This window comes from Hemiscyllium ocellatum, chromosome 14, assembly GCF_020745735.1.
Source record: "Hemiscyllium ocellatum isolate sHemOce1 chromosome 14, sHemOce1.pat.X.cur, whole genome shotgun sequence".
Lineage (NCBI taxonomy): Eukaryota > Metazoa > Chordata > Chondrichthyes > Orectolobiformes > Hemiscylliidae > Hemiscyllium > Hemiscyllium ocellatum.
In genome coordinates this window covers 83917930-83940950 of record NC_083414.1, presented here as the reverse complement: position 1 = coordinate 83940950, position 23021 = coordinate 83917930, and the positions used below count along the sequence as shown (strand labels likewise).

General features: G+C 44.0%; 1 long non-coding RNA gene and 1 other non-coding gene across 2 annotated transcripts in view; both read right to left on the bottom strand.

Annotated features, from left to right (window-relative positions):
• The window catches only part of LOC132822431 (uncharacterized), a 569944-nt gene that overhangs the window by 57400 nt on the left and 489523 nt on the right, over positions 1-23021 (bottom strand). The gene's annotated exons all lie outside the window — the stretch shown is intronic.
• On the bottom strand, positions 828-900 carry trnav-cac (transfer RNA valine (anticodon CAC)). Its single transcript has one exon. It is a non-coding gene; the product is annotated as a tRNA-Val (tRNA).

Genomic DNA, 23021 nt, shown 5'->3' with positions numbered 1-23021 from the left:
ACCCCACCCCCATCTGGGAGAGGTGCTAACAGCACTTGAGTGCTTTTTGTTCTCGATGTGAAGAGCTCTCACGCCTGAGTCACCTTCACGTCTCTTCTTGTTGAGTGACTCACAAAGAAGGAGTTTCACCAGAGCTGCAACTGCCTCACTTTCCCACTCGACCTCCCCGTTTAAATTTTCCTGCTCGTCAGTGATTTAAAGAAAACCAAAAGGATGCGATGTTATTCTGTAGCGTCTCTGTTGATTCCTCCGTTTCAGTTCCAACATGGCTTAGATCTCGGGGTGCACCTTAATACTAGCGACGTTATGAAAGCACAGGTCCAGAGTTTCTTCTGAGAGTGTAGTTTCATTCCTTGCTGTTGCTGATCGAATGAGCCACTAACATGCGAACTGCTCCAAAACATTATTCAAGACCTCTGGTGCCAATTCTCGCACGTTGAATAACGACAGACAGTTTCCAAATGAGGTCTTTCAGAGACGACTTTGGTGTACATTTGACAGACAGACTAGTTCAGGAATCCATGGTGCACTGTGGCATCAGCTTCTTCCCTGTCTTTGAACGGGGCCGCCTGCGCAAGGAATGCAAATGTGGTACTGCTTTTCGTGGAAGGGATCAGAACGCGGTAACTGCACTCTCAAACAGAATGGCATATGATCAGACCCAGTTTGGAGAAAACCTTTACAATGCTTTGCACACTAATTAAATGGAATTACATTACATTACATTTCACGACGAAAGCAAATTCGAAGGCAGGTTTGCAGATGAGAAAGCAAGCAAGAAAGCTCCAATTTTGTCCATATAAAGTGCTACAGTTGAAGAACAAAACAGATTCTGCCCAGTTTCGAACTGGGGGCCTTTCGCGTGTGAGGCGAACGTGATGACCAATACACTACAGAAACAAGCCGCATCCACTCCTGCAGCCGCTCAGTGGTGTCCAGCAATGGTAGTTGAAGCTATTCTACGTTTCACCTTTCTGTTTCCAAAAGCTCGTTAATGTTCAGCGTAATTGACATCCTGAGGCCAAATGCTGGGAATTGGGACTTGTTTAATGTTGGCTATGTGGTGAGCATGGACGAGATATACCGAAGCATCTGTTTCCACGCGGTGTACCCCAATAACGTTGTGTTGCTTACACTGGCTTTAAAGGATTACATTTTAGTGGAGCTTGCCGTGGCAGTCTGTGGCACAATCATTTAGTCTGTTCGACTGCTCACGGGAAAGGTAGTATTGTGAAACACTGCAGAAACAAACGACTTCCTTACTTTTGCTCTGACTGACCAGACTCCATGAAATTTTACCAGATCCTCAGTTAAGAATTTTTGCTGCTGGAAGTTACCTCAGAAAGCCTGTTAATTCGTAATGTATTGAGCGAATCACAAAACAAAAAGCATTTAACATGGAACACAAACAAAACTGGCATACCTAATGCATTTTCAGACACAGCAAAGCATGAAAGTTAAATGTGGGACAGTCCGAGGTCATGAGGCATAAAGTAATCTCACAACTAACAACAGCGCAGTTCCAAACTACTCTTTCAAACATACTGCAGTCTTAGTGCACCACCACTTCCCAGAAACTGTTGAAAAAAGAGAAAGAAAGAACATAATAAGAATGGGCCATAAAAAAGTGAATTTCACCAATCACAGTCTCCATTAGATTTTTTTTTCCTTCTGATGTCTCCAGAACGGAAATTATGGAAATGGGAGACATTCAATGACATATGACATCGAAATTCATTGGAAGGTTTTCCCATTGGCCAGAAAACCAAATAACGACGAGTCGAGTCACTGCAGGACTTTGTTTCACAACAGCGATGAAATAACAGTCTCCATTCCGTTCCAGTAAAACCTCAACCTGCACGGAACATAAAGGAACAGTAGTGCTTCGTGCGATTTCCAAGCGGGAGGCGAATCCCATCACGACAGCACAGACATTTTGAGAAATTCGGCACTCTCCCACACCACAGTTAATTCCGCGGGAAGCAAACCCAGGTTTCTTTTGTATTGAACATCAATAAAGGGGGGATCAAAACAGCATTTTAAGAAGCTGTTGGAGTTGATCAGCCCAAATGGTACGGGATTTCAACCCATGCCCCATTCATGACGGGATCGTGAATACAGCACCTAAGACCGCTCGACCCGACTACCAGACGGCCGTGCCTGATTTTTTCTTGTATTTCTAATTGTGCTCCTGCATAACAACAGATGCAAAGTCACATGAAAAGGGTTCCATGGTCCCTCTCCGACTCGCACAGCTGCTGGGATGTGCCTGGCTACAATTTCAATTTCTGAGCAGATCATGAAAGCCCATCAATCCAGACAAAAATCAATGGTAAGCTGAGTCTATCTTCTCAGTTCTTCTCAGCTACAAATGTATCTGTGACTGCGTGAGAATATATGTTCAGTTATGATTTGGTCAAATAACCATGAGCTGCTTGACATTACTGCAATTTCGATTCTTGCTTTGCTAAATGATTTCACCCGTTGCTCGAAACAGGACAACTTTCACGTTTACACGGAACACTAAACACACCGGACTACAGGGAAAATGCACAAAGCTGAGCAGGCCGTGTTCCACATCATACCGTGCAGCATTGTTTCAGTCACTGTGTCTGTTTTGCAGGATAAGAGTCTGAACGTAAGTTCTTCACCCTAAAACCGGAGGTAGCATTACAATCCGAGAACGACAGATCACATTGTGAGGATGCTCTGACCTCGGGGCCAGTTCGAGATGCCACTTTCCTTGTCTTTTACCTTAACCGTGCAATTGGCTGCAGAGATGTTCACACCTGGACATGAACTACATGGATACCAACTGAGTTGGAAACCTGTGTGGGAATCGACGAGAAGCGACTCAATAATTTTGCTAAGTTCCATGGTGCTTATTAGAAATGCAGTTTCTGTTCACGTCAATCTAAAAGGCAGTTTCTGAACATAGTAACAGAAGTTTCTACTCACCCCACCCCCACTCCGGAAGAGGTGCTAACTGCCCTTGAGTGCTTTTTTGTTCTTGATGTGAAGAGCTCTCACGCATGAGTCACCTTCACGCCTCTTGTTGCTGAGTGACTCACAAAGAAGGAGTTTCACCAGAGCTGCAACTGCCTCACTTCCCCACTCGCTCTCTCTGTTTACATTTTCTTGCTCGTCAGTGATTTAAAGAAAACCAAAAGTATGCGATATCATTCTGTAGCCTCTCTGCCAATTCTACCGTTTCAGTTCCAACATGGCTTAGATCTCGGAGCTTACCTTAATACTAGCGACGCTATGAAAGCACATGTCAAAATGTTCCTCTGAGAGTGTAATTTCTTTCATTGCTGTTGCTGATTGAATGAGCCACTAACGTGCGAACTGCTCCAAAACATCATTCAGGATCTCTGGTGCCAATTCTCGCACGTTGAATAATGACAGACAGCTTCCAAATGAGGCCGTGCAGAGACGACTTTTGAGTACGTTTGACAGACAGACTAGTTCAGGAATTCGTGGTGCGCTGTGACACCAGCGCATCAGCTTTTTCCCTGTCCTTGAACCGGGCCTGAGCAAGGAATGCAAATGCGGTACTGCTTTTCGTGAAAAGATGAGAACGCGATAACTACACTCTCAAACAGAATGGCATATGATCAGACCCAGGTTGGAGAAAACCTTTACAATGCTTTGCACACTAATTAAATGGAATTGCATTACATTTCACTACAAGACCAGATTGGTTGAAGCAAATTTGAAGGCAGATTTCAAGATGGGAAAGCAAGCAAGGAAGCTCTGTTCTTGTCCATGGAAAAGGCTGCAGTTGAAGAACAAAGCAGTTTCTGCCCAGTTTCCACCTGGGGATCTTCGGCGAGTTAGGTGAACGTGACGACCACTCCACGAGAGAAACAAGCCTCAGCCGGCCTTGTTGCGGCTCAGGGGCAACCAGCATTAAAATTTAAAGCTATTCTACGTTTCACCTTTTTGTTTCCAATAGCTCGTTGTTGTCCAATGTAATTGACATCTTGAAAACGACAAGAGAAAGACACGTGACAAAATAAGGACAAGGATGTCGTTAATGTTTGGACAGTAGGGCGAGGTGGAAGAAGTCTGGACAATTAAACGTGCAGTGTAACGGCTGCGACATGATCTTATGAAAGTGTCGTAAACTGAGTGTTTTTGTGTTTTACCCAAGCTGGGACGAATTGAAAACTCGAGCGCATAGGTTTAAGGTGAGTGGGCTAAAATTGAAAAAGGACCTGAGGCACATTTCCCACTCAGAAGGTTGTGCGTGTATGGAAAGAGTTACCAGAAGAAGTGGAGGAGGCTATTAAACTCGGAAGATTTTAAAGTTAACCGGATGAGTTTCTCGATAGGAAGGGTTTATAGGGATAGGGTCCAATCGTTGGGAAGTGGGACTTGCTTAATTTTGGCTGTGCGATCAGCCTGGATGAGATATACTGAAGACTCTGTTTCCATGCTGTGTACCTCAAAAATGTAGAGGGGAGGGCGAACAGCCGGAAATCATGCGACATATTGGAACTAATGATATAGCCAGAAAAAGGATTGAGGATACAAAAAGCGATTTCAGTGAGTTAGAATGGAAACTGCAAAGCAGGATTAGCAGAGTCGTGTTCTCTAGTTTACTACCATTGCCACGAGATAGCAATGCGAGTAACAGGGAGCGGGTGCAGCTTAACACGTGGCTGTGAAGCTGATGTAGAAGGGAGGGCTTCAGAGATGTAGATAATTGGGATGCCTTCGGGGGAAGGTGGGACGTGTACAAGAAGGTCGGGTTGCATCTGAACTGGCAGTGGACCAATGTACTGGGTGGAAGGTTTGCTCGAGTAGTTCAAGAGGGTTTAAACTAGTATGGCAGAGGGGTGGGAATCTGGCTGTATACCGGAGGTGAGAGTTGATGCAGATGAGGCAATAACAAGAGGTAGACCAGCTAGTCGGAAGGATTTTCCTGGGAAGGAATCAAGGGTTCAGTTAAAGTGTGTTTGTTTTAACGCAAGGAGAATCAGGAATAACAGTGATGAGCTTAGGGCATGTATCAGTACCTGGTACTATGATGTTGTGGCCATAAGAGAGACATGGCTTTCTCAGGGGCAGAAATGGTTGCTGATTGTTCCAGGATTTAGAGCATTTAAAAAAATAATAGGGAGGGAGGAAAAAGAGGAGGGGGTGTAACACTACTAATCAAAGGGGGTTACCACAGCTACAGAAGTTACCATTGTCGAGGACGATCTTCCGACCAAGTCAGTATGGGTTGAAATTAGGAACAAGAAGGGAGCAGTTACCTCGTTAGGGATTTACTACAGGCCCCCAACAGCAGCAGGGAGATTGAAGAAAGCATGAGTTGGCAGATTTTGGAAAAGTGTGGACATCGTAGGATTGTTGTAATGGGTGACTTTAACTTTGCCATTATTGATTGGAACCTCCTTCGAGCAGAAGTTTTGAATGGAGCTGTTTTTGTGAGGTGTGTTCAGGAGGGTTTCCTAACTCAGTACGTTGAAAGTCCGACGAGGGGAGAGGCCATTCTAGACTTGGTGCTCAGAAACGAGCCGGGGCAGGTTTCATATCTTGTAGTGGGAGGGCATTTGATGATAGTCACCAAAACTGCCTCATATCCTACATAGCTATGGAGAAGGAGAGGATGAGGCAAAATAGGGAGGATATTTAATTGGGGAAGAGGAAACTATGATGCGATTAGACATGAGTTAGGAAGCATGGACTGGCAGCAATTGTTCCATGGTAAAGGCACTATAGACATGTGGAGATTGTTTAAGGAACAGTTGTTACAATTGATGAATAAATATGCCCCTCTGAGACAGGCAAGAAGGGGTAAGATAAAGGAACCTTGGATGACGGGAGTGGTGGAGATTCTCGTCAAAAGGAAGAGGGTAGCTTACATAAGGTAGAGGAAGCTAGGGTCAAGCGCAGCTCTACAGGATTTCAAACAGACGAAGACGTGGCTCGAAAATGATCTGAGGAGAACCAGGAGGGGGCACAAGAAAGGCTTGGCAGAAAGGATTAGGGAGAACACAAAGGCATTTTACACTTATGTGCGGAATAAGAGAATGGTCAAAGAAAGAGTAGGGGCCGATAGCATTGGGAACTTGTGTGTGGAGTCTGAGGAGGTTGGGGAAGCCCTACATGAGTTTTTTGTTTGTGTCCTTACGAAAGAAACGAACTTTGTATGAATGAAACCTTTGAAGAGCAGGTGTGCATGCTGAAATGGATAGAGATAGAGGAAGCTGATGTGCTAAAAATTTTGACAAACATTAAGCTTGACAAATCGCCAGGCCCGGACCAGATTTGCCCTCGGCTGCTTTGGGAAATGTGAAATGAGATTGCTTCGTCACTTGCGAAGATATTTGCATCCTCGCTCTCCACTGGAGTCGTACCTGAGGACTGGAGGCAGGCAAATGTAATTCATCTCTTCAAGAAAGGAAATGGGGTGATTCCCCAGCAATTACAGCCCAGTGAGTCTGTCGTCTTCAAGGTGTTAGAAACGATTCTGAGGGATAGGATTTATGACAATTTGGAAGAGAATGGTTTGATTAAATGCAGTCAACAGGGCTTTGTGAGGGGCAGGTCATGCCTCACAAAACTTATCGGGTTCTATGAGGATGTGACTCGAAAAGTTGATGAGGGTCGAGCTGTGGATGTGGTGCATATGGACTTCAGCAAGGCAGTTGATATGTTTCCCCATGGTAGACTCATTCAGAAGGTCAGGAGGAATGGGATACAGGGCAATTTAGATATCTGGATGCAGAATTGGCTGGCCAACAGATGATTGCGAGTGGTAGTAGAAGGAAAATATTCTGCCGGGAACTCAGTGGTGTGTGGTGTTCCACAGGACACAGTCCGTGGGCCTCTACTGTTTGTAATTTGTATTAATGACTTGGATGAGGGCATTGAAGAATGGGTCAGAAAGTTCGCAGACGACACAAACGTTGGAGGTATCGTTGACAGTTGGCTGTTGTAAGTTGCAGTGGGACATTGACAGAATGCAGAGATGGGCTGAGAGGTGGCAGATGGAGGTCAAACTAGATAAATGCGAGGTGATTCATTTTGGAACGTCGAATTTGAAAGCTGAGTACAGGATTAAGGATAGGATTCTTGGCAGTGTGGAGGAACAGAGGGATCTTGGTGTGCAGGTACATAGAGCTCTTAAAATGGCCACCCAAGTGGACAGGGTTGTTAAGAAAGTTTATGGTGTTTGGCTTTCATGAACAGGGAGATTGAGTTTAAGAGTCGTGAGATCTTGTTGCTGCTCTTTAAAACTTTGATAAGACCGCACTTGGAATACTGCGTCCAGTTCTGGTCACCCTTTTATAGGAAAAATGTGGATGCTTTGGAGAGGGTTCAGAGGAGGTTTACCAGGATGCTGACTAGATTGGAGGGTTTATCTTATGAAGAGATGTTGACTGAGCTCGGACTTTTATCATTGGAGGAAAGGAGGAGGAGAGGGGACCAAATTGAGGTCGACAAGATCATCAGAGGCATAGATAGAGTCGATAGCCAGAGACTATTTTCCAGGGCAGAAATGGCTAACACGAGGGGTCATAGTTTTAAGCTGCTTAGAGGAAAGTATAGAGGGGATGTTAGAGACGGGTTCTTTTCACAGAGATTTGTGAAAGCATGGAATGCGTTGCCAATAGCAGTTGTGGAAGCAAGGTCATTGAGGACATTTAAGAGACTACTGGACATGCATATGGTCACAGAAATGTGAGGGTGCATACATGAGGATCAATGGTCGGCACAATATCGTGGGCTGAAGGACCTGTTCTGTGCTGGACTGTTCTATGTTCTATGTTCTAAATGTTATGTTGTTGCCGTGTTCCTGACTCCTTGTGCTAGCCAGACATTTCAGCATCATTAAAAGTACGTTACACCCACGACTTCATAACACTGGCATTTGCCAAGACAGTATATTTCACATAACTTCGCTGTCTGTCAATCTCATGTGCCTGAGATTTGAACAATCTCTGGTCTTTGTTAATCAAAACTGCCCTCCTCTCAGAACCTCAGATTTAACACGGCCCCTTATCTATGTCTCACAATATTAATTGATTTCTCACTGTGTTACTTAAGCACACGTTGAAAAGAAATAACAATGAGAACAACAGTCACCTCTGTGACTGCGATTTGACCCAATGTTGCTGCAGCCAACTGATTCAGCTGTAAGTGAAACAGCCCACACCTTTCCTGTTCCAGTAATGTGGTAAGTTTTCATGAGTTGAATTCGACCCAGCATGATTTCAAAGGATGCAATTTACTGGGCTACAAAGACAAAATGAAATACATGGGGGTTGGGGGGTTTAATATGGTTAGGAAGGATATGGTCAGATTTCCCTTGATGCAAAATCATTAGAGACGAAGGAAATGAGATTTACTGGGAGATAAAGCCACGAGTAAAGAAAAGAAGGGGTTTAATGGGATGGTGGAATAGAGGAAGAATCACACGACGCAAATCATGAATGACTGAGTTGTGTCCTTATGGAGGTTTTCCAGCGGATTTGAGGATGGTAAGGGTACATAAGAGGGAAATTAGCTCGTTCAGATGAGTGCATAACTCGAGGTCAGAGCTTCAAAACCAGCGAGGAGCGACGAAGAAGTTCGTAGCAGGTACTTGTTATTCTGAGTTTTTGAAATCGGAGATGATTTTTCAGAAAGAAAAAAAATAATTAGAAGATGATTCCAGCATATTTGAAAGGCCACATGCAGACACACAAAGAGCGAATTTCACAGTGACAGGGATTCTGGGCTGCCTGGATGGGGCGGCAAAAGTGACACACTCACAAATTGTTAAGCATTCATCAGAAAGAAATTGCATAATACCTGCAACTGAACGTGTTAAGTGTAAGAAGAGTTGGTGGTGTTAAAAGGTGTAGCAGCTGGTTCGACGTGAACCACTATAAATTTTTAATGTACTGAGCTGTTTATTTCAGCTTTGAATTGAATGGAAGCCAGTTAGCTCAGTCCGCTGCCAACTGGTTTATGATATAGAGTGAGACTGACAACGTGAGATTAATTTTCGCACTGTCTCAGCTTGCCATAAGGAACATCATCTCCACCGCCTATGTGATCTGTAATATAATTGTGACTCTAGTGAGTAGGAATGGACTTGTCGATGTCAAGCATTATTATCATTGCCATCTGTTGCCTTGAACATTTGGTAACAATGACCAGGAACGGGACTGAGTCTATTTAATACTCAATGATCTCCCGAAATTTCTAGCGACAAGACTCGTCCTTATTCTTGGTGGACTCCTCTGTTCTGCACAGTAGCAAAATCATTTGTCATAATTTTACCAGATTCACTGACAACATTCAGTCTACCCAAAGAGGTAAATCTAATTTCTTTCGAACGGTTTAATGAGCTGAGTGAGTTTTCAGCAAACAGGATTATATGAGACGAGTTTAACAGCCTTTCCAATAATATAATCCAGAGCAGTGTCAGAGGTTTGAAAAAGGTCATCAAGCTAAAATTATCACGTGTTTCTAGATCCACAGATGGACAACCACCTGGGGAATATGTGCAGTTTTACGATTAATAATTAATACATTTCACAAAGACTGAACAATCCCACAAATCAGAAACTTGAGTTTAGAATAGATGCTGCTTCATTCGACATTATTCTGCAACTACGTTTCAGTCTGATTCTCCAATAATTCCTGATCAACGTCAGCAAAAGCAGCTTTAGATAAGGATTGAAATTACAACTGAAGGATTTTTACACGCTGTAAAGTACCAAGCGCTGATCAGTTAATCCACTGGAGCCGTCGGCAGCAAGTCTATAACGTGACCTACTCGTACCTCTGAGACCTTCGACCCGCCTGCTCTACTTTTGCTGTTGTTCTGAATTTAAAGCTAAGGCAGAAGAGGGGGAACTGATATGGACCTGTGACTTGTCGAGTATCAGGTTCAGGAAATGGGACACAGAATAATGATGCGCAAAATAGATTTGATTGAAAACTGGGTTTCTGTGTGTCGCTGCGTTGTTTACAGACAATGTTATATTATCGCTGTCACAGGGCTTCTCATTCGGTTTGCTTCAGTTCGGCACAGAATTCGATTCAACGACACTTCACTAACTTCCTTCTGCAAGTTCCTACAGACAACATGAAACAAACTGCAATCATCATCAATCTTCACCATTCCTACATCCAAGGATATGTTGCAAAGTTTTCATGAATAATGAAGATAGAAGAATGTTATGCAAGAGTAAATTGAATTTCAGTTTAAATTGTAAAGTGATAAGAATCCAGAGTAAGATACTGAATTTCCAAAATTCATGTTTATTACCGTGGCCAGTACTCTAGCCAGGCAAAGGGGAAATCTGTCCCTGAATCCCCAGTATCCACACGGCCGTTTGCTCCATGTGCCCAGTTGGAAACCTGTGTAAAGGAGCATGCAGACTGACAGAGCGCCTGGGAAAATCCTCCACCGTCTGATATAAAGCTGCTAAAGGAGCTGTGCATCCCAGCTGTGAGAGCAGTAGGATAAAGGCGGGATTGGCGGGGGTGGCGGGGGTGTAACTTGGAGTTCCGTTGTGTAGATTCACATTGCCCACATCCTGTTATTGTTTAAAACTCTCTGTCAGAAACAGCACAGACTGAGAGGAATAGGAGTGGGGGGGGGGGGGGTGTTCATTTAACCCGCCAACACTACCCCGCCATTTGATATCATTATGGCTGACCAAACACGTCAATGTCTTTTCCTAGCCCATCCACATCAACCTGTCGCCCAAAGGGAAAAAGACACTGAATAAACCGAAAAATTCTGTGTAATTGTGGGAGGGAAATGTGTTTCGAGACAGTGGGCTTCTGCCATGGGTTTTGTGAATGAGCAGCCGATTCGGGTGATCATGTTTCAAATGATATGATTCCCTCAAACCTCACCATCAAGAAAGTGAGGAATCTTCTCTGGTCAGTAGCAGGGACGAGAACTCCAGCCGATGGGATCAGATGATGAATCAGCAGAACAATCGTTGATCCCGCTGAAATCTGAACTAAACTCCAATTCTGATGGGACTTAAACCCACAAACTTTGAATCGCAATCTTAATACAGCAGATGTCCAACATGCCTTTCATTGTTCCACAGAGCTGCGCTCAGCTCCATTTTACTGCTCCCAAAGTTATGGTATTCAAATTTTTCATCAATCCTCGCCCTACCTTCCCGTACCTGGTCATTGTCCGTGCATGCTTTAGCTCCTCAATTGTTCGACTAAATACTCCTGAAGTGATGCTGACTCTCAGCTTTTCCACTCGTTCAAACATTGAGTTCTAGACAAACAACACTCTCAGGATGTCAACATTCTTCCTAAATCTTCTCTGAACATCCTCTTTCCAGCATTTTACCTATATCCCCGGTTACTAACCCTTCTCATAAGAAGTTTATCCCTTTCTGTGCACGTTCTCTCGGTTTCTCCGCTCTCAGATAAAGATCCCCAGTCAAGCTCATCGATCTTTGCACTGGCGAGAGTGTAGGACTTTAAAAGTACTGCATGTCAGGAAGCATCCACGGAGCAGGAGAGTCGATGATTCGGGTATAAGCCTTTCATCAGGAATGAGACTTTTCAGTCGGGGTTGAAGGAGGGGAATGGGGTTGGTTGTCAGGTAGCTGGGAAAGTGATAGGTGGATGAAGGTGGGGGAGAATGTGGTAGTTCAGAGGAGGGATTTATGGCTGGTTCCAGATAGCAGTGCCTATTTGGAGGTATTGGACTGGAATAATGTGTGGAAGTGAAATGAGGAAGCTGTTGAAATATACATTATCCCGTGTGGTTACAGGGTCCTAAGGTGGAATATGAGACGTTCCTCCTCCAGTCATCGGTTGGTAATAGAATGCCGGTGGCTTGTGCCAAAGCATCGATTTTCCTGCTCACATGCTGACTAAAGTGCTGTGCTTTTCCAGCACTACACTCTCGACTCTGAGCTCCAGCACCTGCAGCCCTCACTTTCACTTACCTTCGCTGGGGGAATGGTCGAGCTCAGGCACCACCTTGGTAAATCTTCTCTGACCACTCTCCCGTGCAAACACAGGTTTCCTGAAGTCTGGTGATCAGAACACAACAAAATTATCCAAAGAAAAGCAGAAATATCTGAACAAAATCAGCAGGTCTAGTGCATCTGGGGAGTGATTTTCGAGCCAGACCAACCGCCTTTGGAACGCATGGTATGTGTAGGTGGTTTAGGAACGTGAAAGATGGTGGACAGGGTCTTAAATGATTGAACTCGATGTTGGGTACGGAAGATTGCATGGTGTCTCAGCAGGAAATTAAGTGCCGCTCTTCCAACTCGCGCTGTTCTATGCGGGAGCTCTGTAGCACAACAAACTGAAATGGAGGCATGGGAACACAGTGGGATGTTGCAGTGATAGGAACCTGGAAGCTCAGGGTCTTTTTTTGCTTGCAGACAGAAGGTAGGTGTACATACGTTTGTCACCCGTTCCGTTTTTTCTCTCCACAGTCTCGACAAGATCAAACTGTGAGCAGGAAATGCAGTTTGCTAAATTGAGTGATGGGCAGATAAATCCCTGGAACCTTACTCATTGACGAGAGACATCGTAAACGAGCAGCATTACACCTTCTGGGATTTCGTGTAATTGGTGCCAGATGGGGAAGTGCTGGCTGTCAAGGAAGATTGGACGATGATGTACAGAAGGCAATTGTCCTGCACAATGCAGGTATTCAGTGGTATGGGCCAGTGGGAAAGGACAGCAGAATGTATATCTTCCTGAGCTACCTGCTATAAGTAAACACCTCACTATAAAGCAAAAGTATCTAATGATTTTTATTCCAATACTGATACTAGGTACAGCTTGCAGACTTCACGTGCTTGCACTGTCACTGTCACTCTGTCTCCCCGGGAGCAGTAGTACTCCCACACACTGATTCAAATAGCACAGTCCTTCCTGTGACATGTCCCTTCGAGAATGGAGGGACAGGTATTAATAACCAGTACTTGGAATGGATCATCTGTATTGCTCAATAACAATCGCTTATCTGTCCACTTCCTCTTCAAGTCACTTGACCCACAGCCTTGTATGTCTTGGCATCACAAATTCACATTTGATACGTTGGAAAGTTATGTGCATTTCTGCCTCTCCATTCCTTGCATACACTGTGTTCCAGATTTCAACCACCCACTATTTGAAAACGTTTTTCCACGCCTTCACTCTAATCTTTCCGCCTCTCACCTTAAATCGATGGCCCTCTATGATCGAAATCTCCATCAAAGTGTCACATGTATTTCAGTCAATATATTCATATCCCTCAGTACTTTGTGCATCTTAATTATGTTCTCCCCCTCCCCAATCTCCTCTGCTCTAAGATAAACAACTCCAGGTTATCCAATCTCTCTTCTTCAGCTCAGACAATATCCTGGCAACTCTCCCCTGCATAATTACGCACAATAGTCTCGCTAGAGCCGAATGAACAAGTGAAATAAATGATGTGGAAGTCGACAGAAACTGGTGTTTTTTGAATAAAGTTTCTTTTCCTCAATGCTGCCCTGTTCCCTTTTCCTGAGCCTAATGTTTCAATAATCGCTAGTCCGTGTCAGTAGAAGCTGCGACATGAGGATTGATCTCACAACCGCGGTATTGAAATGAATCAACTGGTTTGAACGTCCCACTGGTAAGACTTGGGCATGGTCACCCAGTAATAATGACCACAGCAGCACAGACTGAACGAAGTCAAGGTGAAAGTGATTGTAAGGGAAATGGTAGGGGAACAATAGACAATAGGTGCAGGAGTTGGCCATTCTGCCCTTCAAGCGAGCACCACCATTCATTGTGATCATGGCTGATCATCTTCAATCAGTATCCTGTTCCTGCCTTATCCCCATAACCCTTGATTCCACTATCCTTCAGAGCTGTATCCAACTTTCTTGAAAGTATCCAGAGACTTGGCCCCCACAGCCTTCTGGGGCAGAGCATTCCATACACCCACTACTCTCTGGGTGAAGACGTTTCTCCTCAACTCTCTTCTAAATGGCCCACCCCATATTTTTAAACCGTGTCCTCTGATTCTGGACTCACCCATCAGCAGAAACATGCTTTGTCCCTCCGGAGTGTCCAATCCTTCAATAATCTTATATGTCTCAATCAGATCCCCTCTCAGTCTTCTAAACTCAAGTGTATACAAGCTCAATTGCTCCAATCGTTCAACGTAAATAATCCTGCCTTTCCGGGAATTGACCTCGTGAACCTACGCTGTCCTCCCTCAATAGCCAGAATGTCTTTCCTCAAATTTGGAGACCAAAACTGCGCACAATATTCCAAGTGCAGTCTCACCAGGCCCTGTACATCTGCAGAAGAACCTATTTGCTTCTATACTGAATTCCTCTTGTTATGAAGGCCAGCATGCTATTAGCTGTCTTCACTGCCTGCTGTACCTGCATGCTTGTTGTCATTGACTGATGTACAAGATACTTAGATCTCGTTGTACTGCCCTTTTACCTAACTTGACTCCATTTAGGTCGTAATATGCCTTCCTGTTCTTGTCAGCAAAGTGGATCACCACACATTTATCCACATTAAAATGCATCTGCCATGCATCTGTCCACTCACCTAGCCTGTCCAGGTCACCCTACAATCTCCTGATATCCTCCTCACAGTTCACCCTGCCACCCAGCTTTGTATCATCAGCAAATTTGCTAATACTACTTTAAATACCATCATCTATATCATTAATGTACATTGTAAAAAACTGCAATCGCATTTCTGATCCCTGCGATACCTCACTGGTCACCGTCTGCCATTCAGAAAGGGAGCCATTTATCACTCCTCTTTGTTTCCTGTCAGCCAACCAATTTTCAAGCCAAGTCATTCTTTTGCTCCCAATACCATGCGCCCTAATTTTACTCACCAAACTTAAAAGAGGAAAGTGATTGCGGGGAGGGGGAGGGAATTCTCCAAGAATGGATGTGTCTGAATCTTGATATATGACTAACAAAAATGTGCGTGTGTGTGTGTGTGTGTGTGTGTGAGAGAGGGGTTTTATGGGAAAAAAACTCATAATCTCAGGGAATGCTTTCATGTAAAATCAACTAATTTCTTTCTGTCTTTCTTCAGCATAAGTCACATGGACTAAAATGCAGTGACTCTGATTCGAACGAGCTGACTGCGGCCACAATGCAGAATATTTTAACATTCAAACCATCACTGAGTCATGCAGAGAATCGCATTTAAAAACAGCAATATTTGCAGAGACAGAGGATATGTTAGGAAGAGTAGCAGATACAAAACATGAATATTAGGCAACCGAAAGCAGACATATGGGAATACAGAATTAGCTGAATTTTGAATTCGCTATCCTGAGATGCTGTGATGGTTCCATCGATTACTGCATGTTGAAGACTGATTTCGATAGATTTCTAGGGAATTAAAGGGTCATGGGATAGTGTGGGATATTGGTGAAATGTATGTTTAAATAACAATGTGCAATTAACAACGTGTTATTAACAACGTGTTAACAACAGTTTCCTAGAACCAGAATCAGACAAACTTTGTTTCGCAGCTGTGAATACCAAACCAGACGTGGCGGTGGAAATGAGCACGTGAAGCTATTCTAGTGCCCCAGTGACATGATGGGCAAAGAGTCAGAGAGATATACAGCAGGGAAGCAGACTCTTCAGTCCATGCCGACCAAATATCCCAACCCAATCTAGTCCCACTTGCCAGCACCCGGCCCATATCCCTCCAAACCCTTCCTATTCATATACCCATCCAAATGTCTCTTACATGTTACAATTGTACCAGCCTCCACCACTTCCTCTGGCAGCTCATTCCATACACACACCATCTTCTGTATGAAAAAAGTAGCCCCTTAGGTCTATTTTACATCTTTCCATTCTCAAACTAAATGTATGCCCTGGAGTTCTCGACTCCCCGACCCCAGGGAAAAAGGCTTTGTCTATTTATCCAAGTGCATGAAATGCTGCGGCTGGGAGTGCTTCTGGTCAAAGGCGAGGTGGAAGGGGATATTGGTCTCAATTTATTATGTTATTAAGATTCAGCAGCATCATTAACCTCCACTGAGGATTGGCTCACATGGAGCTTGCTGGAGCCTTCAGTGAGAGGTCGATGAACCGAAAGCATTCTCAGAGATTTTCCTTAACAAATCGGTATTTTGTTACTTTGACAGTAAGAACTGCATTTGCTCAAATCGTCTCCACATCAGTCTCTTGCTCCAGTAAACACTCCAATCCAGCGTACATTTCTTCCATTCCAACACAGAAACGCATCCTATACTCTCTCTATTTTGGAAAATCTGAATTTACAATGTCATTCTTTGAATGAGAAATGCAGTAGGGAGTTGTCAGTGCAGCGGAGATATATTGGGCTAGTAATCTTTGGAGACTGGAACGTGGCAGGTGCTGTTATTTAAATTCGATGAATAAAATCTGGAAAATAGACCCAATTTCAGTAACAGAGACAATAACTTTAGTTTACTGAACACTCATTCATTCATGTCCCTTCGAAAGGGAAATCTGCCAACCATAACGAGTCCTGTCAACATGTGACTCCAGACCCACAACAACGTGATTCACCCATGAATGTCCTCTGACTCAGTTCAAGGTGAATTTAGAATGAACAACAAATGGTCTTCAAACCAATGATAACAACATTCCGCGGGAGAATAAGGAAGAATAAAAAAATACATGGACAAAGGGGAAAATGGGAATAGTGTCCGCGTGGACTCGACTTCAACTGATTATCAAACCAAAAAAATACAATGATACCCGTAGCTCCAACAAGTCAGGGCCATGTGGTGAGTGCAGGAAGGGATTCAACTACCCGCAAAGGTGTAAACTCACTTACTCAGTCACAATGCACACAGGTCATTCACCATTCCCATATGTGAGAAGTGATGACTCAGGAGACCAAGAGAGTCAGCAGCAATTTTACAATTGACAGCAGGAGTTCGATTCTGCTATTATTGCAACTGTTTATCCCAACAAGCAATGAACCATGTTGAGACGCCTGTTTCTAGTAGAGTTCCACTGTTTTCTGATGTAGACCAATGATTTAGACTTAGTTTTAGGAGCCATGATTCAAAAGTTTGCTGATGATGCAACAATTGGTCGTGTCGTTGACTACGATGAAGAATGTCAGATACTACAGTGATGTATCAATCAGGTGGCATGGAAAATGGCGAATGGAACTGAATCCAGATAAATGAATGCTAATGAAATTGGGGAGATGAAACATAACAGTAAGTATTCTGTGTGGTGTAGACAGACAAAGAGATCTTGGAGTGGACATTCATGATCGCTGAAGATCAACGGACTGGGGAATTAGTTGGTCAGAAGTGCGTTCTGTAGATGCTGGAGATCAGAGTCAAGATTAGAGTGGTGCTGAATAAGCACAGCAGGTCAGACAGCATTCGAGATGCAGAAAAACTCACGTCCCCCGACATTTTCAACACCTTTAAATTAACCCCACAACCAGGGATATATTTCCCTCCCCAGACCTATCTGCTTTCCTCAAAGACCTTTCTCTCCGCGACTACCTAATCAATTCCACGCCCTCCAATGTCCCACAATTCCCTCCCAGCACCTTCGTCTGCCACTGCAGGAATTGCAAAACCTGCGCCCACATTTTCCCCCTCACCTCTTCCCAAGGCTCCAATGGAGCCTTGCACATCCATCAAAGTGTCACCTGCACTTCCTCATATGCCATTTGTTGTATCTGCTACCTCCAATGCGGTCACCCCTAAATTGGGGAGATTGGATGTCTTCAGACAGAGCACTTCAGAGGACATCTGCAGGACACCTGCAAAAATCAACTTCACTGCCCCATGGCCAAACATTTCAACTCCCCTTCCTACTCTCCAGAGGACATGCAGTTCTTGGGCCACATCCATCGCCAATCCCTCACCACCCAACGCCTGGAGGAAGAACGCCTCGCCTTCTTTCTCGGGACACTTCAACCCCATGGCATCAATGTGGACTTCATGAGTTTCCTTATTCCCACTCCCCCACCTAACCCAAGTTCTAACCTTCCAGCCCAGTACCATCTTCCTCACCTGTCCAACCTGTATATTTTCATTCCCACCTATCCACTCCACCTTCCTCCCTGACATATCACCTTCACCCCCCACCTTCTTCGACCTACTGCACTCTCAGCTACCTTCTTCCCAGTCCCACCCCGTCCCGTTCATCTCTACACCCCCTAGGCTTCCAGTCTCATTCCTGATGAAGGCCTTTTGCCCGAAACGTTGATTTTTCCTCAGATGCTGCCGGACCTGCTGTGCTTCTCCAGCACCACTTTCATCTGGAGGGGAATCAGTTGATCGAGAGGGTTTTCGGATATTTTCTATTGTTGACCCCAGACTGTCGATGATAGTAGAACTTTAACAACCACAAAATTAGGAAATAGCTACTGTTCTGACCACACATCTGGTCACTGCATTAATCAATATTTCTTAGATATTAAGATAAAAGATGGAGGGCTGAAGTATGCAACTTTGCCCATCAAGACTGCATCACCACTCAATGAGTATATCACTGATTCCTTTCCAAGTGAGGGTGCTATGGTTCTTGGAGGGGAACTTGCAAATGGTGGCGTTCGTTTGCATCTTTTAACCTTGTCCTTATAGTCGGTATAACTGTTGAGCTTTGAGGGTTCTATCAAAACTGCACGGATGACTTACTCCAATGCATCGTGTCATTGGTGAACCCTGCTTCAATTGTGACTTAGCAGTGAAGAGAATAAATATTCCGCTATTCAATGGGGTACAATCAAGTGATTGCATTGTCGTAGATTTTGCCCAATTCCTGAAGTGTTAGTGAAGTTACACACATCGAGGCAAATGGAGAGAGTTCTGTACCACCTCCCATTTGTGCCTTGCAAACGGTGTAGGATTGACGGAGACACGAGTTGATTTTATAATCAAAAACTGTCTACCAACGGACATGTTTTTGTTGTCAAAATGTTTCTATAGACAACCTCAATCCGTTTTTCCTAAGTACTAGCTCCATGGACGACACAGGAGAATTAGGTTAAAGTAAAGCCATTGAATGTCAATGGGATATGATTAGGTTCTCATTTGCCAGAGTTATCATTACTGTATTTCGTCCTTGCGTGGTTTTAAGTCGCTAGCTTATTTCAAGTTTCAATTCCCGTCTGTGCTTGTAATTTCAAAAGTTGCCTCACATAATTTTTTTCACCTGCCATAATAATATGTATGGACGCTGCAGGGGACAGCAGAGATTTACAAACGTGTTGCCAACTCTGGATAAAATGGATCTTCGTGGAATGATTGGTTAGGCTGGGATTATTTCCGCAAAACAAAGTAGGCGGAGTGGAGCTCTATAATCACATAATAATATTTATAAACGTTCAATATTCATGGGGTCTTGGCAGGGTAGATACGGGTAGATGGTTTACCCTCTGGTATGAAGAGAGCATCAGAGGACATGAACTCAGAATTAGATATTGCCTATTTAATTCAGAAATGAGGCGTAATTTCTTTGCTCAGGGGCCAGTGAATCGGTGGAACTCCTTACCGAAACGGTCGTTGAGGCGGAGTTGGTGTGTTTTTTCAAACTGTGCCAGACAGATATTTAACCAGAAAGATGACGAAGCTTTGTCGAGGTAAGGCAGGAGAATGGAGTTGAGGATTATCAGATCAGCCATGAGTTGGTTGAATGATGGCGCAGACTCGATGGGCTGAATGCCCTACATCATTTGGTGTAACACATCATATTATTGATAAATTTAGAATTCTGAGGGGATGGGATGAAGTGATAGAAAAGGTTTACAAACTGATCAGATAGATCGGGAACTAGCCTCATAAGCTCATGACGAAGAAACGCAATGTGGCCTGGAGACAACAAATGGCACTGGGCATTCCGCAGATGGGTATGTGCAGAAGTTGTGATTACTAAAGAAAATTGGTGGATCTTATATTGTGCCAACTTGGTGATCACACTGGATGATGGATCACGGTATGATTCACACAGCAAAAGGTTGTGAAAGAATGAAAGTTTCGTTTCATTGGAAACGTTTTCTGTGGTTCCAATTCCAATTGACTGTTTTAAACACTGATCAGAACTTTGTTAAAATTCACAATCCCACTGGATAAACTACTGCACCTGATCTCTCCTTATTTGTTTCACATTCGTTCGCTGTAAATTCATAGAAAGTCAAGATGGAATGAGAGGAGGAAAATAACGTTACACTCCTTTTCATTATCCCAATTTAACTTACAACAGAAACAAATTGCTTTATTTCTACTTTGATGAGGTAACGATTTATCACAAATCTCTGGTGCAATGAAGGGCAAGAGCAAGATTCTCCATCCAATGTGTATTAAAGTGGTGAGGCACAAAGGGAAACCACAGCTGCGTTTGATCGCAGCAACAGCCAGAGTAGGATTCACATCCACACTTGCACAATGGAAGAGCAACCCATCGCCTTAACCCCGTGGCCACTTCAGCCCATTGCAAAGGGGCTCACATGTGACCCCGTCAAGATTACAAATGGTGCACCCAGGGGATAAGAAATTCCCTGAGCCGTATCGAATCCACAGCATTATGTTTCCGCTTTCAACGGAATAATAATACCAGCAAAATCCAAGAAATTGACTTCGTCCTTGGACGGAATACCTGTCCTTGATTCATTCCGTGTCGCTGGAAATGTTTCTGAACTCAGATCTGAGTGGGATTACTTGGTTTTCTTCCTCAGATTTCTGCTTTAAATAAACATGTCAGTCAGGAACAACTCTATATAATGGTTTTCATTCCTTCACAAACACAATGTGCAGTTTGCAGAAGTTACGTGTTTGCACTTTCACTGACATTCTCTCTCCCCAGGAGCTGCAGTCCTTCCCCAGCAGCACTGTCCTTCCTGTGACATATCTCATCGAGAATGGAAGGCCAGGCATTAATAACCTTCACTGGGGAACAGTGCGACAGTTTTCAAACATTTACGATGCCCCCAGCGGAAAATTGAGCCCCGTGACAGGCGGGGACACTAACCACGATACTGTGGAGGACAACGACATCGAAGGAGACCCTTCAGCCTGTTGTGGCCTCACTTGTTCAACACAACTGCTCAACGACCTGAATCAAGTTTTCCATTGTTTAGCCCATAGTCTTATATGTTTTTGCATCAAAAATAATCTCTGGTCAATGTCAGTAAAAGCTGCTACATGAGCATTGATCTCACAAAAGTGGTAACCAAATGGATCAACTGGTCTTCATGTCCCAATCGTGGGCTTGGGGCACGTTCACCCAGCAACAGTGACCGCAGCAGCACAGAGTGAACGGTATCAATGTGAGAGTCAGTGTTAGATTCTGCAGTGCCTTAATGAAATAGGAAATGACTCCACAAGCACAAGATGAAAGAGCAACGCTCCGAAGGCTAGTGCACAGTTGAACCTATTCGACTCCAACCTGGTCTTGTGTGATTTTTAAGTTTGCAAACCATCGTCTCTAAATTAATGAAACGAGGGTGTGGGACGGAAAGTTCAGTTAGTGATCGTAGGAGGGAGAGAAATCTCTGAGAACAGGTGGATTTGAATACTGACATATGTAACAGATGTGAGCGAGCAGAATTTGAAGGAAAAAGTCATCACCTTGGAGAAAATTACCTTGATAAAACAACTGATTCCTTTGTGTTTCACAAGAGCTGGAGCAGATAAAGCAGCTACAGCCGTGATTTAGATTCGAGCCGAGGTTGCTGCTGCCACAACGCAGAGTACTAACCACTATACAATTACGGCACACCACGGGAGTTACTACAGTAGCATAAGAAATGTTAGGTAGAGCACCAAATGCAATGTATCAGTGCTTAGCGAACAGTGGCAGATATGTGGGAACTCAGATTGGGATGACCGTTTAATATCGGTGCCCCCAGAGGCCGTGGTGATTCCATCATTAATATGCTGAAGGCTGAGATAAATAGATTTCTCCAAAACTTCAAAGTCTCCGGGACAGTGCAGGTTTTGTTGAAATGTATGCTTCAATAGCAATGCAGTTTAACATCGGTTCCTTCACCAGTTTCCCCACAGAAGACAGTAACCACTGCTGCCACATAGTCCCAATTCCCAGCCGCAGAATCAGAGGAACTGAGTGGGGCAGTCGCGAAGATCCAACTTGAAATCGGGTTGGGAATAAGGTCGCAGAGATACTCAATGGCTCCACTGATACAACCGGTGAATGCACGGTATTTCTATGACGGTTTAGAGGCACAAGCAATTCCGAGGTTGGGAATGCTGGTGGTCAAAGGGGCGGGGGGCACTAGCAGAAGGGAAAATTTGTTCCCGTTTATAATGACATACCAATCTACAGTGCATCTTGCTGAGACAGCTGAGTGCCACAACTGGAGCGTGGGCGGCTGGTTTAAGATTGACTCTGCTTCACGATCACCCACTTTCCCGGAATGAATTACTTTCACCATTTTACTTTCCAATTGTTTGATATCTCCCTGCAGTCTGCGGCTTTCATCCTCATGGATAATTGCATGACTAACTGTTGTATGATCTGCACACTGCTAAATGACGAACAAGAAAGTAAATACGCATTATTGCTATATATGAGAAAACAGTAGAACTCACAGCAGGCATGCTTCGTAGGTTTTCAGGCGACGTCAGAATTGTAGACAGTGAGGAAGATTATCGAAGATTCAAAAGGATCTTAATCCAATGAGTCGATAGACTGAAAAATGTAACATGTAGTTCAATCTGGATAAATGGAAGGTATTGCATTTTAGTACATCAAAAAGAGTAGGGCTTTGCGTAGTGTTGGAGAACACGGAAGCTAGGAGTACAGGTACATAATTCCTTGTAGTTTGCATCGCACACAGACAGGATGGATAAAAGCCCTTTGACATACTTCCCTTCATTGCTCAGTCCTTTGTGCACAAAAGTTCGGACGTTATGTTGAAGTTTTGCAGGACATTGATGAGGCCTCTTCTGGAATACTATGTCCAGTTCTGTTCGCCCAGTTGTAGCAATGATATTATTCAGCTGGAGTAGGTTCAGAAAAGGAATACACGCATGTTGCCGTGTGTGGAAGGTTTGAGTTATAATAAAA